Source organism: Hyperolius riggenbachi, chromosome 2, assembly GCF_040937935.1.
Source record: "Hyperolius riggenbachi isolate aHypRig1 chromosome 2, aHypRig1.pri, whole genome shotgun sequence".
Classification (NCBI taxonomy): domain Eukaryota; kingdom Metazoa; phylum Chordata; class Amphibia; order Anura; family Hyperoliidae; genus Hyperolius; species Hyperolius riggenbachi.
In genome coordinates this window covers 221,039,355-221,049,051 of record NC_090647.1, presented here as the reverse complement: position 1 = coordinate 221,049,051, position 9,697 = coordinate 221,039,355, and positions in this window count along the sequence as shown.

Here is a 9,697-nt window from a genome sequence, read left to right as displayed (position 1 = left end):
ATGGGGTCATTTGGGGGGTATTTATACTATCCTGGAATTCTAGCATCTCATGAAACATGAGAGGTACTCAGAAAAGTCAGAGATGCTTCAAACTGGGGAAATTCACTTTTTGCACCATAGTTTGTAAACGCTATAACTTTTACCCAAACAAAAAAAAATCCAATAAGTGTCTATTTATTGATCAAAGACATGTAGCACAATACATTTAGACAAAAATGTATATAGAAATTTTACTTTATTTGAAAAATGTCAGCACAGAAAGTTAAAAAAATCATTTTATTGACAAAATTCATGTCTTTTTTGATGAATATAATAAAAACTAAAAATGACAGCAGCAATTAAATAGCACCAAAAGAAAGCTGTATTAGTGACAAGAAAAGGAGGTAAAATTCATTTAGATAGTAGGTTGTATGGCCGAGCAATAAACCGTTAAAGCTGCAGTGGTCTGAATGAAAAAAAAGTGTCTGGTCCTTTAGGCCTCTTTCACAGTGGGATGTTGCGTTTGATGCGACGTTAAAGTCGCACAACGTGCCCCTAACGCAGCGCATGTAGGTTATGAAATTGGATGTTATTTTGCACTGCGTTTTGTCTCTTGGTGCGCCGTTTTCGTTGAATACTGATGAAACGAAAACGGCGCATGTGTTACATTTAAAAAAAACGAAAAAAAAAACCATTACTGTGCACGTGCAACACACATAATGCAGCAAATGTATTACTAAACGCACAGCATGTAGCACCTTCTAAATAATGATATACGTTACATACAACGCAACGCGTGCACTGTGAATGTCGCACAGACTTTGTATTGCTGTGCGTTAGTCTGCGTTATCATTTTTAATAATGTGCGACTTTAACGTCCCACTGTGAAAGATGCCCTTTTAAGACTGCAGTCCTTAAGTGGTTAAGGGGACCATACACTGGTCGATTTCAGCCATCGATCAATCAGAAATCGATTTTATCAAATCTATCAATCGATCGATTTGCAGCCAATTTCGATCGATTTGATCTATCTGACTGGATGTAAAATTTAGATCGATCTGCTGCTGGCAGCAGCTCGATGGCCCATAGAGTTGCATTGTATCTAATAGTCCAATAATGCATTTAGATCGATTTCCAATAGATTGCGCTGTTATTACAGCGCTCGTATCTACCCGTTGAGTCGCCTACAGTGAACCATACAGAACATATAAATAGGTGTGGCACCCATGCTGATGCAAATTCGCATCCGTAATGGGAAGGGATACAGATGCGTTCTGTTGAAATCTGCACCAGGCACAATTTTTTTTTGCACACAATTCGGATGCAGTTTATTGATTTCAATAGGCTTTGATTTTGTGTCCAAAATCACGTGCAGAAGGTGGTGCATTGCAGTGCCCCATGCCGCTTTTCAATGCAGCTATTGTGCTGCACAGCAACACAGTGAACGTAGCCTTACTGTATATAAGCATACTAAACAACTTACCTGTACCACGCTTCTATGGCCTGGAACCCACAAGAGACGTTTTTCTGAGCGTTCAGGGAGCGATTTCAATCACTAGCGATTTCCCTAAATGCTCTGCTAATGTAAATGGATGGGACTGATTCCACTAGAGCGATTGCGATTAAGGAAATCACAATCACAGGACATGCAGCATTTTGGGAGCGTTTCCATTCTAATGAATTGTATAGGAACAGGGAAAACGCTCCCAAAATCGCTTGCAAAACGCTATCACAAATCGCTATTGATTGCGGTAGTGCACTTTCTAGTGGGTTCCAGGCCTAACGGCAAGTACCATATCCGCTTCAGATTAATACAATAGTTTCTACGCTCAACATGAAAGTGTACTGCAATTAAAAATCATGAAAGTGCAGCCTTCCCGCAAAAACTGGACCACATAGCTACCGTAACTAAAATCTATGGCCGTATGCACCTCTGGGGCATTAGATAACCCCCAATTGCTTAGACTTTGCCAAGTTGGCGGTTGGCGTCCTTCTGCAATTTCAGTAGATAACACTGGAAAATAAAAATGTTGCCGCTGAGAATAAAACATGTTTGACATGAAACTGAGTGTGCGGATTCCAAATCTGAATTTAAAAGCAGTCTATGCTGTCCAGAGTTTAAAAAGAAACCGTACCAAGAATTGGACTTCACCCTAATTAGTAGCTAATACCCCCTTTCCCATGAGAAATCTTTTCCTTTTCTCCAGGGCTGTGGAGTCGGAGTCTGAGCAGTTTTGGGTGCCTGGAGTCTGAGTCGACAAAAAAATGCACCAACTCCGACTCCTAATGAATTTAAACTGTAATTAAAATAGAAAATATGATAAAATGTCATAAATAATTTATATATACAGTAGCAGCTGTGCTTAGTCCACTAAAATGAAATAAACCGATCAAAATCAGTTACTTGTGCTGCTTCAATAAAGCAGTCCCCATATTTTTAAAGTCAGATATACATATCTGATTGTGACTGTTCAGTATATATGATGTGTACACAGGAATCTCTTAGTATACTAAATAACATCTATGCTGTGAGAATACTGTGAGCCGTGTAGCGGTGTCATTAATAGAGATGGTCAATGAGATGGAAATAATTCTGCGTTGATGCTGATTTATGCAAATATATGCACTTTCTTTGCTCATTAAATCAAATCATTTAATATGTTGTTAAAATTTGGTTTGGTGACTACGAATTAAAGGGTACCTGAGGATAAAAATAAAAGCTTTATACATACCTGGGGCTTCCTCCAGCCCCCTTCAGGCCAATCAGTCCCTCGCTGTCCTCCGCCACCTGGATCTTCTGCTATGAGTCCCGGTAATTCAGCCAGTCAGCGCAATCTGGCCACGTGCCGCTCCTATAGCCAGGAGCATTCTGCACCTGTGCAATAGTGTAGTACGCTCCCGGCGGCGGAGTGTGTGCATGCACATTACGCCAGACTGGCTCAAGTACCTGGACTCATAGCAGAAGATCCAGGTGGCGGAGGAGGACAGCGAGGGACTGATTAGCCTGAAGGGGGCTGGAGGAAGCCCCAGGTATGTATAAAACTTTAATTTCAACGGTCTCAGGTTTACTTCGTTACACAGTAGTACTATACTCTACATATGCTCTCCCCACAGAGCTGCAGGGAATCCACTGAGAATGTTGTGCACATTGAAGACAGAGGTGTTTATCACCCATAAACCTTGTTCAGATTGTGCATGAAGAATGTGTAATAGAGGAAGAATCTCCTCATTCCCCTGCAGAGTACCTGCACATCACTCTTACATGTACCCACAGTTACATTGCCTAGGGCTTGATAGATGTTCTTTGTTCCGGTCTGTACCTTTTTCAAGTACTCTTACCAAGGACTAGTTTTAGTCTATGACTAAAGGGAATAAATATGGCAGTCTACATATCCTTCTCACTTCAGTTGTCTTTTAAAATTCCTAAGCGTTGGAAGTTAAAGTGAACCTCCAGACTAAAAAACGACTCAGCAGCACTGAAAAGGCCTGGTGTTTCTTTAACAGTTCCACAGCATCAGAACTTTGTTTCTCTTGCACAAGCCTCATTTTTAGCTGCACAGAAGAAAACTGCCCGGGCTTTTTTCCCCTAATGCTGTGCAAAGCATGATGGGATTTCTGATGTTGTTGTTCTCGTTCTGCTGTTTTGGTGCATTTTTTTTTTACATTTTGAATTTGACATTTGAAGCCTAGCATGTGCAGCTGGGAGGGGTGATCAGGACACAGGACAGTTGGAACTGTGTCTCCTGCTCCTTGTCACCTCCCTTCAACCACAAAGATGGCTACCCCCATGACAAAGATGGCAGCCCCCATGAATCACAAACATTTGCCTTTTCTTTTAACAGGGTGAGTAAGAGATTATATTACCTATCTATTCTAATTAACATACCTAATGTAACTTAATGACAGTATGTTTGTTTAGGCTGAAGTTCCCCTTTAAGAGACACATTTCATGTTACATACATTCAATCAACAAGATTGTAATATGCAAATTAGAGGAGTCTGAGTCAGTGGAATCCTAAACTGAGGAGTCGGAGGATTTTTTGTACCGACTCCACAGCCCTGCTTTTCTCAAAAGGAATCAGGGGGGTCTGTATTGCTGATATTGTGGTGAAACCCCTCCCACAGTGTGATGCCAGGACCGTGGTCCTGACAATTTCCTGTCTGTGAACCTCATTGCATTGTGGGAAATAGCTGTTTACAGCTGTTTCCAACTACTAAAAAAAGCAAGAAGCATCTCCTTCCACTGACATCACTTGCTAGCAGTAAAATATCACCATCATTTTCTGACTGATTGTAACACAAATCTGACCAATGTACCACACACCTTTGTTCAATTTTTCCCCAATCATGAATAAAATAATTGAAGTCTCAGAAAAAATTGATTGGAACTGTACATCAAGTAGTTGACAATCCATCACACACCATAAAGGTGGCCACACACCATACAATTAAAAGATATAATTTTTCACCAATTTGATAATTTCGATAGGTTGTCCCAAAAAATCAAGAGTTTTTCCTTGTTTTTTTTAATCAATAAATCCAATCGAATTTCCTGTTTTTTTCCTGATTTTTGGAGATTGGACATGTTGAAAATTTCAGACCAACTTTATCAAGAATTGTAGGTTGTGTGATGGATTGTCAACTACTTGATGTACAGTTACAGTTACAACACAGAGATGTGAACATGAATAAAATTTCAATCTGCAGCACAGCTGACGCAGTGTGAAAGGACCCTTACATAGCAACAGACACATTGCTAGCTGTACAGAACACAGCCCTGAACAGTCGACCGAGGGATTGAGAACCAACCACAGCGGGCAACAGCCCTTGTATGTTTGTATATGAGTATTTACAGCAGTGTTTTCTGTATATGGAAAGCATTTAGGAAGGGGGGGGGGGGGTGTTCGATTGTTGATCCCTAGTCTTGATACATTATTCCCAGGTAATACCAAATCAGAATTTGGCATTCCGAATTAGAACATGGAATTTTAATTCCTGCATTTAGTCAGTTAATGTTGTTAACTTCCGCTGCTAATTGTAAATTGCTCATTGTAATTTTATAGTTCAAAGAAAAAATGTTTCTTAAACTCCGTGAAATTACATTTGACAAAATTACAGTAAAGTTAATACTGCCAAAGTCCGCAGTTAATTGTAAGGCCCCCCCATACATTCTATCGTCACCTATCGAGATCTGCTAAACAATTATTCCAAGATGACCCCACGCTCAAGTGTAAACATCCTTTAACTCAACCAATTATTTCTTTACTAGCTGACCTAAGCCCATTTAAAAACGGGCTCTAGGTCTTTCACCGCCGCCCGCGGCGTGTGCACCCGCCTGCTGTGCGCACAAGAGTCGCGCGCACCAGCCTGCCGCGTGTGCACCCGCCCAGCCTCCTGCCCCATCCTGCGTCTTATCCAAATGGCTGTGTCGGTGCAGGATATGCACAGTAGAGCAAAGGCACTGACACAGGGACAGGACGCAGGGACACTTGTATTTTGTACATAGAGATAATTGGTTAAGTTAGAGAGCTTACTTAATAAAATCTGTTTTTTTTTCCCTCTGGGACAACATATACTCTTCAAGATTGTACTGTGTTGACATTCAAATCCCTACACAATTTGGGCCCTGGATACATGAAGGACTTGCTGAAACTGCTCCATACCTCTCCCAACCTCAGATCAGCAAGATCCATTAAAGAGACTCTGTAACAAAATGTTCAGTCTTATTTCTTCTATCCTATAAGTTCCTATACCTTTTCTAATGTGGTCTGGATTACTGCAGCCTTCTCTAGTTGCACTGTCTCTGTAATATACAGTGGGTTGCAAAAGTATTCGGCCCCCTTGAAGTTTTCCACATTTTGTCACATTACATTTTATTGGAATTCCACACGAAAGACCAATACAAAGTGGTGTACATGTGAGAAGTGGATCGAAAATCATACATCATTCCAAACATTTTTTACAAATAAATAACTGCAAAGTGGGGTGTGCATAAATATTCGGCCCCCTGAGTCAATATTTTGTAGAACCACCTTTTGCTGCAATTACAGCTGCCAGTCTTTTAGGGGATGTCTCTACCAGCTTTGCACATATAGAGACTGAAATCCTTGCCCATTATTCTTTGCAAAACAGCTCCAGCTCAGTCAGATTCGATAGACAGCGTTTGTGAACAGCAGTTTTCAGATCTTGCCACAGATTCTCGATTGGATTTAGATCTGGACTTTGACTGGGCCATTCTAACATATAATGTGTATAGTACCTCACGCAAAAAGGGGTGTGGAACTTGCCCCGGGCTATGCAAGCCCACTCGAGATGTAAGCAGATGACAGTACAGTACCTTAATAGAGGTTACATCTAGCTGCCCAAATACTTGCTGTAATCCCGATCTCTGTATTTCAAGTAATCCCGATATCACAGCGGCGGGGGATAAAAGCTAGCTCGCTCTACCACTTCCTGTTTCCGGTCCGTCAAGCCCTACTGCCAGTAGGGTGCGTGCTGCACTGCAATGTAGTTCCGTGCGCCAATAAAATCGCACCGGACAGCCTAAAAAGAGATAGGCAACATATAGTGCAGAGAGTAGCGAAATGAGTGGCCACCGCTTAGGAATCACTTACTAGAAGCAGAGCTTGTTTATTGCACATAATAAAACACGTAGACTCCTCTCCTGACTCGAGTTTCGGCTGTATGCCTTCCTCAGGAACCTCCGCCCCAGTCTCAAGTCTTTTGCAGTCTCCCAGAGGTTTTCTTCCAAGTTTGCCCTGTATTTGGCTCAATCCATCTTCCCATCAACTCTGACCAGCTTCCCTGTCCCTGATGAAGAGATGCACCCCACGAGCATGAAGCTGCTACCACCATATTTGACAATGGGGATTGTGTGTTCAGAGTGATGTGCAGTGTTAGTTTTCCACCACACATAGCGTCTTGCATTTTGTCCAAAAAGTTCCATTTTGGTCTCATCTGACCAGAGCACCTTCTTCCACATGGTTGCTGTTTCCCCCACATGGCTTGTGGCAAACTGCAAACGGGACTTCTTATGCTTTCTGTTAACAATGCCTTTCTTCTTGCCACGCTTCCATAAAGGCCAACTTTGTACAGTGCATGATTAATAGTTGTCCTATGGACAGAGTCTCCCACCTGAGCTATAGATCTCTGCAGCTCATCCAGAGTCACCATGGGCCTCTTGACTGCATTTATGATCAGCGCTCTCCTTGTTCGGCCTGTGAGTTTAGGTGGATGGCCTTGTCTTGGTAGGTTTACAGTTTGCCATACTCCTTCCATTTCTGAATGATCGCTTGAACAGTGGTCCGTGGGATGTTCAAGGCTTTGGAGATCTTTTTGTAGCCTAAGCCTGCTTTAAATTTCTCATTAACTTGATCCCTGACCTGTCTTGTGTGTTCTTTGGACTTCACGGTGTTGTTGCTCCCAATATTCTTTTAGACAACCTCTGAGGCCCTCACAGAGCAGCTGTATTTGTACTGACATTAGATTACACACAGGTGCACTCTATTAAGTCATTAGCACTCATCAGGAAATGTCTATAGGCAACTGACTGCACTCAGATCAAAGGGGGCTGAATAATTATGCACACACCACTTTGCAGTTATTTATTTGTAAAAAATGTTTGGAATCATGTATGATTTTCATTCCACTTCTCACATGTACACCACTTTGTGTTGGTCTTTCATGTGGAATTCCAATAAAATTGATTCATGTTTGTGGCAGTAATATGACAAAATGTGGAAAACTTCAAGGGGGCCGAATACTTTTGCAACCCACTGTATATAACCTTATTTTCTTTGTAAAGCTTTGTCGACTAAGGGAGGAATAGGCTGCCTTTATTGTAATGAATACAAGTTATGCACGCCCCTGCAGGCTCTGTGTGCTTTGTTTACTCCTCACAGACAGCGTCTCTGCTCTCAGCTTCAGCTTGTCTGTGATGCAGTTTGTGAGGCTTGAGGGGGGAGGGAGCTGCCTGTCACATGCTGAGAAATCGTGAGAATCCCAGACAGAGTGCAGATAATTCATTATGTAATAAAAACTTGTAGTATACCGTAACATGATTTTATATATATATATATATATATATATATATATATATATATATATATATATATATATATATATAATTTCCCAGAGTGCACCTCAAAACCTATGAAGCCAGAGCTTTCTGTCATGCTGCTCCTACCCTTTAGAATGCCCTTCCACACCCAGTAAAGATAGCCCTGTCCCTGGAATTATTCAAATCCAGACTGAAATGCCAACTGTTTTGCCTGGCATTTGAGGACTCGTAGAATTCTTCCTCTGTACCACAATTTAACAAACAACCAATTACTGGTCTGAGCCATGCTTATGCGCTTTGAGAAAAGCACTTTACAAATGTGGTTTGTTTGTTGTATGTTCATCTGATAGAGTGAAATCATTCTATTTCTCCCAGGTTTATAAGTTTTAGACCTTGATCATTTCATTCAGAAAGAGATAAGAGGTCTGATAAGATAGCAGTATAATTTTCTTCCATTGAGCATCTGTGAGGGCTCAAAGACACTACAAGCACTTTTCTGAGTGCTTCTTAAGGTGCGTACACACACACTACCGCAATGAGCGACTTGTTCATCAGACCCTCCCGCTGGGCGGGCGTTCTAGCAACAGTAGTGCATGTGTACAGTCTGTCAGGCAGACTGATAAGGCTGTTTCTGAACGATCCGCTCAGCGGGAGGGTCTGGGGACCCGTCGTTTCCGGCGGTAGTGCGTGTGGCCCCGTTCACACTGCACGCGTTTCCAGACGCGTTTTGGAAACGCGTGCAGGTGGCCGACACGCACGACATCAGACATTGCATAGAGTGCAATGTCTGATGTTCACACTGCATGCGTTCCGGACCTGTGCGGTCCGGGAACGCATGCTGTACGCATTTTTTGTAAAAACGCGTGGCTGTCCCATTCACTTTTCAGTGATGGGATCAGCCACGCAACGCACAGAGACGCACATGACGTGCGTTCCTGTGCGTTGTGTTCTAAACGGAACGCGCCTGCGTTCCATGATATGAACAGGGCCTTAGCCATCAGCTCTTTCTAAGAACTTTTTAAAAAAACGCTCTCATTAACTTACATTAAAATCGTGATCACAGAAAAATTACGCAATTTTAATGTACAGTGATGTGAAAAACTATTTGCCCCCTTCCTGATTTCTTATTCTTTTGCATGTTTGTCACACTTAAATGTTTCTGCTCATCAAAAGCCGTTAACTATTAGTCAAAGATAACATAATTGAACACAAAATGCAGTTTTAAATTATGTTTTTTTATTATTTAGTGAGAAAAAAAACTCAAAACTTACATGGCCCTGTGTGAAAAAGAAATTGCCCCCTGAAGCTAATAACTGGTTGGGGCACCCTTAGCAGCAATAACTGCAATCAAGCATTTGCGATAACTTGCAACGAGTCTTTTACAGCGCTCTGGAGGAATTTTGGGCCACTCATCTTTGCAGAATTGTTGTAATTCAGCTTTATTTGAGGATTTTCTAGCATGAACCGCCTTTTTAAGGTCATGCCACAACATCTCAATAGGATTCAGGTCAGGACTTTGACTAGGCCACTCCAAAGTCTTCATTTTGTTTTTCTTCAGCCATTCAGAGGTGGATTTGCTGGTGTGTTTTGGGTCATTGTCCTGCTGCAGCACCCAAGATCGCTTCAGCTTGAGTTGACGAACAGATGGCCGGACATTCT